Genomic DNA, 10,433 nt, shown 5'->3' with positions numbered 1-10,433 from the left:
AACCTAAAATGTAAAATAAAAATATAATAATAAAATAAACCCGAGTGTATATATTAAAATATAAATAAATGAAAAAAATAAGGGTGGAGTCTATAGTCTGACGCACCCTTTCATTTCTACATGACATGATTAAAAATTCATTTACTGTCACAACACATTCATGCATGAGGACGCCTGAAAAAATCGTGTTTTATTATTATGTTTTTAAGTTGTAAGATGAAAATATAAAATAAATATTTTTCATATTTAAAACAGTAAATTGTGTAATGCTTGTTATTTATATATTTAAATTAAATTTGACAATCTTATACATAGCAAATTATTTATAAAATGCAACAGTAGTAGGGAGTTAAATTTTTTTTTTAATAAATCCATAATTATTATAATTTTAGTAACCCAAAAATTATATACTGAAAGCATACAGTTTTTTCTCGTCTCATGAGAAAATTTTGAATATATCATTCACGGTGTAATAACATTATGCAACGATGTGTAAAAATATGGTTAAGATAAGTGCCTCTTTTAGAATATAGTGCGTAAAATATGTTTCTATGCTAATGTATAAATAGTAAGTAGCAAATCCATTAAAAAAATATTATGTACCAACATGTAAAAAATATTTTAATTTATCACTTATCTTTAAAAAAAATCGGTTTAGTTATTTTTACGCAATTGCGGACACAAACTTTAATGACATAAACACGAAAAGGCACATGTGCTCTTGATAACTGTCAGATTATTGCTTGATATAATATAATTTTATCAAATATTTTTAGAAAATTAAATTTTATTAGTAAATAAATGTAATCTTTGATTGATTAGTTAATGTAAAATTGTACTGAAAATACGTAATTAACTTCTGCGTAAAAGCTCCTAATAAATTAGATCAAATGATTACGAGAATTCATTAATCAAAAATATCGATTTAAAATTTCTAAAATATATTCTAATAATGTCATGAAGTTGTTATTATTTATAATATATATTATGAAAATATCATCAAAGCTTCATCTGAGAAAAACTAATGAGAAAGCGCGAAAAAAATAGTTGCTTCTCGGAAGTCAAGAATTGGCGTCTTGGACTTTTATTATTATTTTATTTATATTAAAATAAAGGCTCTCAACTTTTTCAATATTCTACACCCCTAGGCAAATTTTGATTAATCTTAAGATTCATCACACTTGAAGATGAATAAGTCAAACTTTTAATAAGCTCAAGTGCATAAAAAGTAATACGAAAATAATGTAAGCAATAAATCAATTGTGAAAAAATATTCGATACCTTATTTGTTCCTACGAATTTTTAATTTTGTTGATTAAAAGCAGAAAACTAAATCCAGATTGTGAATGGAATTTGGACATTTAAGCAAATATTCTTAATAAAACTCTTCAAAAATCTTGCATTCTGATATCATGAATATGAATATTGTTTCTATTTATTTATGCACAATAAGGATAATAAATTTAATATCTTATATTTATGCAAAATAAATTTTGCAAGCTTCTTTTAATCCTTTGTCGCCAAAGAGAACTTTTCGATGAAGGAATTTAAATTTATAAAAGTCTTCTATATATTTCCATTTCTTAGGGTAAGAACATGGTACATACTATATTTTTACCTTGCCCTCTGAGGTGAAGTTTTGAGGCGGAAAGTGTGTGATTTGCAGTCAAAATAGACGCTGAAAAACCTGGTAATAGTTTATATATATATTATAAGCGTATATAAATTACCATATATACATATATGGAAATGTATATGGAGCTATCAGATAATGGAGTCCAAATGTTGAGAGTCAGAGAATCTTCGCTGGAGTGTCGAGTTGAATTATTGCCGACTGGTATCTGTGGTGATGATTCTGGACGATTCGCTGATGTGCTCGTGCTGTGTTTCCATGACGTCTCTTCTGACGCGTCTCTTACCGCGTCTTTAACCTCGTCTGCCTCTCTGCAACAAAGCGTCACATATTTAATATTGCTGATTTAAGACAGCTATGGCGAATCACAGATGAGGATGTTGACGTGCCGATTGCATTATTTCTTGGACATACTTACGAAATGTGTTTCCGCCTTTGAAGTGAAACGACAAGATGGCCAATCCAGCTACCGCTAACAAAGAGGGGGAAAAACAATAGTCTTTTGTGCAGGGTAGATCGCATTGTCTATCGTGCTTCCCACACAAAAATGAGTTTTTCTGGTACTTGTGATTAACGTCTCTGTACTGATGTGCTAGTATATGGCTAGTATGACAATAACAAATGATTTCTTCCATTGTTAGCTCTAACTTTCGAGATGAGTTGGTTTCTCTTATTATTTATTCGAAATGGTCGATAGAATGACATCTAAATTAACTATGCAGCTATATTGCATGTTACTTTATCGATAACATATTTAACCCTCTGATGGTCTCAATAGATTTAAGTTGCTAATCTTTTGTTTTTAAGCTACAACAAGCTTTTGGTCTGAATTAGACATCTGTTGATTAGCTCACTAGCGTGAACACGTGTGTTTTATTTAAGTACAAAAATCTGTGAGGTGTTTCGCGTCCAATCGCGTTTTGTTTGTGATGTGGTCCGGAAAATTTATCGCCTGCAATTTACCGCCAGCAATTTACCACCAGCGATTAATTGCTAGCAATTTATCGCATAAATAATTTATAGCCTACAATTGTAAGCTATAAATATATATTCACTAGCATATTTTATCGAAAAGCAATACATATTATATATATAAATTAATTGGAATTTTTTTTATTATAGGTGCTATTTGTACAATTTAATGCAGCTAAAAATATAAGTTATATGCTAGGTATACATTTCCTAGAAATATAAGTAACCGATATTTTAAGAATTTATGAAATTTGTGTTATTACAACATTGTTATATTGTATATATTGTAAAAATAATGGATTTTTTACTATTTTTGTGATACATGTAACTATTAAAATACATAATATATCTATTAAAGTACATATTTCCATATACCTATTTTTTATTTCCGTACTACTCCCTCACAGTTCATAAAATTCCAAAAATATTCTAGTCATAGCTTAAAGTACAAATTTTAATAAAAAAAACTTTATGGTTTGAACAAACACATCCCATTACTTGTAGACGGTAAAATATGCTAGTGATGCTGTAAATTGTTTATGCGATCAATTAAAACAGTGGTAAACTGCTAGCTATTAATTGCTAGCAGTTTACCATAATTTTGCCTAAAAAAATAATAAATACACACACCTGATATGATGGTCAGGATAATAAGTGATTAATATTGAAAATAAAATCTCATTTTTTTACAATATATTTTGAATATTGGCAGCTGCATGCACAAATTTGAGATTGAAGTAAATTATTCGGTCTGAGTATCTAAATATATAATGGGTGCCGCACTAACAAAAGTGTGCATTTCAATATAATATTTTAAGGAAAAAAAAAATATTTTTTTTGTGTAGTGTATTGTCACGGGGGATGGGAAGTGGATAATTTATTACAGCAATAAGCGCAAAAGGAACTGAGTGGGAAAAAAATCCATTAGATATACTAAAGCCTGAGGCGGATTGTATCTAAAAAAGTGATATTCTTGTGTGTGGAGGGATTTCGAAGAAATTATTCATTTTGATTTGCTGCCAAATAACAAATTTATCATATTATATTGCCATCTCACTTTATTATCAACAATATAATAGAAATCATCTAGGCGTTAACAGGTACGTTATTATCTTACACCACGATAACGTGAGACATAATACAAAAACATAGGACTTATATTTGTTTTTTGTTCAACGGCAGTATATAGATCCTAATATGTAAATGCGAAAAAATGTACGAATGTAGAGCAACAGTTCCCAACATACTCGGCGTGTCACTTTAATAATTTATTACCGATTCGTATTCTGTACGATACTGTCCTCAAATATCATCTGGATTCCCAGAGAAGTGAAGTACTAAGAGTAATTTTGCATGCATTTTACATGCAATTTTGTATAAATGAGGAAATGTATTTTTATTTTCCTCCCAATATTCTAAAATATACTTTTTCTGTCTAATATTTGTACATGGTTAAAGTTATTTCTTATAAATTCAATGTACACATCTGTAGAAATAGGGAATATATATTTTTATTGCCAATTCTTTATTTCTTAAGAAATCTTTTAAATCGTGCACCTTTTAATTGGACGTTTCACTATACTTAATTTCTTTTAACAGAGTCACTTTGACACAGAGTCATTATTTATAAGTGAAAAAGAGTACGCCCCCCGCCAATTTGCTCTAAAGTCTAAAGTACAAGATGCGGATACAATTCGATATACTTATCACTATAAGCTATCAAAATCAATAGTTAACAATCGTTTTCATTTATGTATGAATAGAAATAATCAAAAACCCTAATTATAAAATAATATGTAAAGTAAAAATTTATCCATAGTTTTTTGCTATCGAAATTTATAACACACAAATTCTAGTTTAGTAATATATTTTTTATAGATGTATTGTATAAATACCAAAATAAATATATGTTACTAAAACACTTTTCAATTTTAGTACATTTTTTTAGTCCATCAAAGTTTGATTATCTAGATTAAATCTAACAGCAAGAATGATTCGTAAATTTCGTGACACTAGTTAAATCAATCGATTTTCTTGACTACTAAAGCAATTTATGCCTTAACAGTGTGCTACATATTATTTACATCCTAGTACACACAGATATTATTTCTTTTATAGAAAACGCTCGACATCAACGACGAATTGTGTGTGCTGAAGTGAATTGATTGATACTCATCCAGAAAAGGAAAGCTGTCACGATGGAGACCATAGAGAGGACCGATCTGGCACACGAGGTAAGGATGTATATATTGTTATATTTTATTATTATTTTTATATAATAAAAAAGGCAAGGTAGCAGAGCTTAGACGGGCAACCTTATTGTGTATGATAAAAGCTAAAACCGTAAAAGTGAACCATAAAAAACGTTTTATCGTCTACAGTTTTTGATGGGATTTCTGCGCTGTTGCTCGTTTAAAAGTAGCTTTAAAACATATTATACAATTTTATTATTTTGTACTTAAACGTATAAAGTTGTTGAATCAATAACAGCGTATATCGATTGTTTTTAGTGCACCTTATGTTTTATAATACATAATAATATGCCATTATTTATTTATCGAGCAGTCTATACGTAAAGAAAAACATTCTGTTCGTATGTTACAGTCAAATATCATAATTAGACAATTGTTTAACAATCTAAAATTTATTCGATTAAATGTGTTTTAAATTTATATTTATACCAAGCATTTATTTATCAATAAATATAAACTATAAAACAATTGAATCCTTCATTATTTTCAATACATTAAATTGTTATTCTTTGACAAAACTAAAGTTCAAATTTAATATTTATAAAATTGTCATATTTGAGATTTTTGACCGCAACACAGTGTATTATTTATGTTATGGGAAAAGCTTTACAAGGCGCCATCGCGTCTGTGAATATTTTTAGTACAACTCGTAAAGTCATATAATATATCTTGTATAAGCATTTCAGACTATATCATAGTGCAAAAGAAGCATTGTTTAAAATAAACCAATTTATCTATTCGCTTTTTCGCAAATGACATTTTTAATGTAAAAAATATTAGAGTTAATTATTTTACACATTTTTAACAATAATTTAGATACGCGGATTGCTTCCACCTAGCGGCGGAATTCAGCCATGTTTTGGTTTGAGTTTTCGCTAAGCAGATGGTAAATATATACGTGAATTTGACAGCTGATCGAACCATTTTTAATAACTCAACAACGTGAATTATGACCTCTAACCAATATAGTTTTATTATATTTTTAAATAAAACATTAAATGAGTTTAATATTAATATTTTAGTGATTCTGTTTAAATATTTAAAAAAAAATATTTTAAAGATTCGTCACTTCTCTAATAACCAAAAACTACGTTTTTACTAGTATTTTTGGGGTAGCGCTAAATATAGTAGTTTTCTGTATACTTATACGAGGAATTTCTTGATCAATAGGTTAATGAGTTTTTATTTACAAGCATCTCATAAACACAATTTAAATCTTATACATATATTGTTTTATACTCCAAATTGATGCAATATTAGAAATTTATTTTATCACTTTGTTATAACTCTCCATTTCATGATTTTTAAACGTTGAAAATATTATCTCTTTTTAAATAATATTTTTAATAAAATATTGATTGTCAGTAAAGTATAGAAGAATGAGGTGAGGCCGGGGTATGTACCAGCACGATTAACCGGTGAAGTCAGTGATTAATAACTGAAAGAACTGGTTTCAAATTCCACATGAACCATATGGCCAAAACATGGCGGCACTATGGTGAACTAACGTGACGGTGGCAAAGGGCAGCACTCTCTTTTGGTGGACCTCGACAGGAAATACAACGGCCGATGGTGCCTCGTCCACCGTTCACTCGCATATATTACAATAATAAGCTTCTATATCCATTTAATAAAAATAGTACTGCAGCGGCTCAATTTATATGTAATTGCCACCCGTCACCATCCATCCGTTAAGAACCTTACAGTTTTTTTTAATTTTATTTGTATCTGGGAAATCAGAACTAATGATTCTTATATAATTGTAATTCATAGATTAATTTTACTAGATTTCTCACGGATGATTATCGCGATGAATAATTAAAATAATATTGAGCTAGGTCGTGCATATTTTAATTGTAAGCTGTAATAATAGTTTAAAGTTATTAAACACGATGTGACTGAAATACTAATTGTTGTTTGTTGTAACCTATTGAGCGTATATCATGTTATAATGGAAGATTTACAATAAATAAATAAGACTACCCCCATATTCAGTGGAGGTGGTCAGTCGGCAACTGGAGAAAATTTCTTGTAATTTAGGTAAAGGCCTATCAATACTTCCGATGAGGTCATGGAACTGTTGTTCGAGTTGAAATAAAAATTTAGTATACACATAGCTAACTTTTTAGTAATGTGCCAAGGATGCTCGGCTTCGTTATGCAGAGCGCGTGCCGCTCACACGTTAGTCATAGTATCTTCTTGAATATAGCTCTATTATCTGGAATCTTAGCTAGGCGAAGTACTTCTTGATGCTGGAGGGAGAAAGCTTAGAAGATATTTCCCAGATATCTTCACAAGAGAAAGTACGGATCATATACGTATACGTATACTAGTTCACTTTTGCTAGAATAGTTGGATTATAATTAATTGTGTTCTTGTCTTGCCATGTACTTAATAAAACGCTCACTAATTTAAGGTAACCAAATTTTGAAAATATCAAAGGTTACTAAAAGTATGTGAGCTCGGAAAATATTGTAAATTTAGAGATGTTTTAGGAGCTAAACAATAAAAAGGTTCCCTCGGACATATTTGTTGAAGAAGGACAAAGAAGGACAAAAGAGGGCAATATTTTTGAAGAAGACAATCTCTCTTAAAAGAGGACGTCTGGTCACCTTAACTAAGTACACTTTCAATCTGCCTGAGAGTGGCGTTAACAATCTGTTGAAGCTCGGCTAGTGCTCAGAGAGTTGCAATCGGCTAAGAATGGCCATCTGTTGAAATGATGTTTTTATTTGGTTAGGTTTTTTAGATTTAAATGTTCAAAATGAATATGTTTAACTTGTTCCGTACCAAAAAAGGATGCTTACAAATTTTTGCAACATTAAAAAAATTAAATCATATTAATATAATCAAATAAAAATTGATTTTCAATATGCTTCCAAATATTTGAAATGCATCTCGAATTTTTGTCTACTATTTAGTATCCCTCGCTTTGTTCGGTATTTCCTAAAAAAGCCTCAATAAAACTAAATAAATATATTTATAAAGCTTAATAATTACATTCCAAGATACCTTTAATTATGAATGATTATTTTTGCAATATGTAGTATTTCTATTGAAATCTACCTAAAAAATGGCATCAAAAAAAGTGACTGCATGAGCGATCCCAGATTAAAAATTGGAAGCATTTCACAACATATACATAATTACTAAATAAATATTTTATTCTGCAATGAATTCATTTTTACTTACAATTTTTATTCTCTTGATATGAAGTCTTTTAAGAAGAAGTTTTGTATTGTTATTAAATGCACTGCATACAAATTATGATTGATAAAGTTTGAGGTGCCTTAAATCGCGAAGCCCAGGGCGAACTACCCCACTATTAGCCGCTGCTTGTACGTTATAGGTTTTTTAATACATATTTCATTCTCTTTTTACGCTGTTTGAAAGTCCTGGAACCTGTTTTTCTTTCTCTTGAGAGGGAGGGGAATATTAAACAGACAAAATCTTCAAGCCGTGTAAACGGCGACAAATTATTCTATGGTATTATTAAATACTAAGACTTTGCTCTTATCCTACTACCTTCCTATTATATGCTCTTAAGAGTGACTTCGTGTAGACAGCTGTTTTAAAGCTAGTGCTCTTTTAACAGGGATTTGGTAGCTTCGAACTGGACGGCCTTTCTTAGTCTAGGAACTCCATAGAAACTCTTATTCAGGGCTCAGCATAATTCTCCGGCATCGTTTGTACTCTTCTTTGGCGAACATAACGCACGATGCGAATGCTTGCCATGCTGACCATACGGTTGCATCTCCTAACATGGAGAGAGTACTCTTCGTCGACACTCGAAGATCACGTGTGCGGCGTCTTTGGGTTATTCTCTGTTACAATAGTGGCACTCCAGAGCTTCTTCTTAACCTATTCTGTGTAGGTAAAAGCCGAAGCAACCGTATCCGCTGAGTGCTTGAGTGAGGCGGTAGTCCAGATTACTGTGTATCTTTAAGCGTCAAACCTGGTCTGCGATGAGCCTGCCCATCCACAGCTTTTGCCACAACTTTCTCTCTATGTATCGCTACGTTTTCTCTCTATGCATCACTATGTTTTTCGAATACAAGCTGATGAACATGTCACAGAACAGCGTTGGCAAACCTGTGACACGATTATTTTATGTTATGTTATGGTTTTATGTGTTTTACTTTAATAAACTTAAGTAATTTGGTGAATATATGGTGACAGGTGAAAATTATACGCAGATTAAGCCGCTATTTTAGCTGTATTTATTAAAAGTTTAAAATAATTTAGACGTTTGTTGTTGATATATATGTGAGTGAACGGTTGATGAGGCACCACTGGCCATTGTCTACCCGTCAAGGTCCGCAAAAATAATATGCTGTCCTCTGCCGTCGTCACGTGTGTTGCCAAAGTTTTGACCATAATGAATGAATAAATAAATATATAATTAGGCCCCCATAGTAATACTTGCTTTTATTTATTAAATTATTTGGTACTAACATCTGACCCGCAGATTCGTAATTGCAATTTGAAAATTGAATTCTGACCCGACAGCAAAAGAAGTTCGTCATCATTGTTCTAGAACCTAGTCCGTAATTGCTTGATGAAATTAATACATAATTAATAATTTGCAATAAATTAAAATAACTCTATGGTCTAGTTAAATCCAAATTTATTTATGTTTAAGTGCAATTATTTTAGGATTTTAATATTTTGTGTATAGACTATTTATCTAAATATATCAATCAGAGAAGATTTTTAAATACTATATAAACGCTAATTATAAATAAATATTAGTATCAAGATTGGGCTCATAGAACAAAGCAAGTATAGCGTATATTTTGGTTAGGAATTAAAGTAGCTAAGTTAGCTTTTAAAGAGCTAACTCGAGCGTTAACTCGCGCCATCGCCGCTCGCGCAAGAAATAATTTTATCGATATATATACGTCATATAGGAGTGATTTACGATATCTTATGGGTAATTTTAATTTGCGAAGAAAAAGTGCAACACGGGCAGTGGGCAATCTGTGGTTCGCTCGCCGGCCGCACGTCAGTGTCGTCGCTGCGGTCGTTCGGTGCGAGTGTGTCAGTGGCGGTTCGGTCGTCGCGAAGACATGTCTCGGGAGCGCCTCCGCCCCCCTCGTCCCCGTCACTTCGGCCCGCGCTGAGGCCAGCGAAACAGCCAGCGCAGTATTCCGGCAGGTAACGCCCCCCACCCCCCGCTCATTCCGCCTACTGTCAAAAGCCGCTGACGTCCAGTGACGTTTCGCAGGGCGGTGGTAAACAAACCCTAAACCCCGATGCGTACGCGTCCGCGAGCCGATTGTGAAAAATCGTCTCGCGCATAATTAGCGACGGTCGTAAGGTCTCGTTTCGCGACCAGCGTTTGTTTACCGACCGAAAAGAAAGTTTTCGTCTTGTTGCGCGAGAGCTTCGTTCGTTCGCTCGTTCGCTTCGATTTCCCAATTCGTACGTGTACGTTTTGTTTTTCAAGGTCGACTGCGGCGCGGGTTCGTCGGCCGGCCGCAGAAAAACCGCAGCGCTGTCGGCGTTTTTTCTTTTTCAAAAATGTTGCAATTTTCAAAATGGCGTTGACGTGCCGCATGCGTGTTTCCATCGAT

At 32.1% G+C, this 10,433-nt stretch overlaps 1 protein-coding gene across 1 annotated transcript in view; it reads left to right on the top strand.

Moving 5' to 3' along the window:
* The first annotated feature begins 9,864 nt into the window (after nucleotides 1-9,864).
* The window catches only part of LOC148237024 (putative E3 ubiquitin-protein ligase RNF144A-A), a 108,552-nt gene continuing 107,983 nt past the window's right edge, over nucleotides 9,865-10,433 (top strand). Inside the window, exon 1 of the mRNA XM_088182384.1 lies at nucleotides 9,865-10,014. The gene's annotated coding sequence lies outside the window, so the exon portion shown is untranslated. The remainder of the gene's footprint in view (nucleotides 10,015-10,433) is intronic.

The sequence above is a fragment of the Plectrocnemia conspersa genome, unplaced genomic scaffold (genome assembly GCF_051122295.1).
Source record: "Plectrocnemia conspersa isolate PC_06_02 unplaced genomic scaffold, ASM5112229v1 ptg000003l, whole genome shotgun sequence".
Taxonomy (NCBI): Eukaryota; Metazoa; Arthropoda; class Insecta; order Trichoptera; family Polycentropodidae; genus Plectrocnemia; species Plectrocnemia conspersa.
This window is presented reverse-complemented; position numbering and strand designations above follow the sequence as displayed.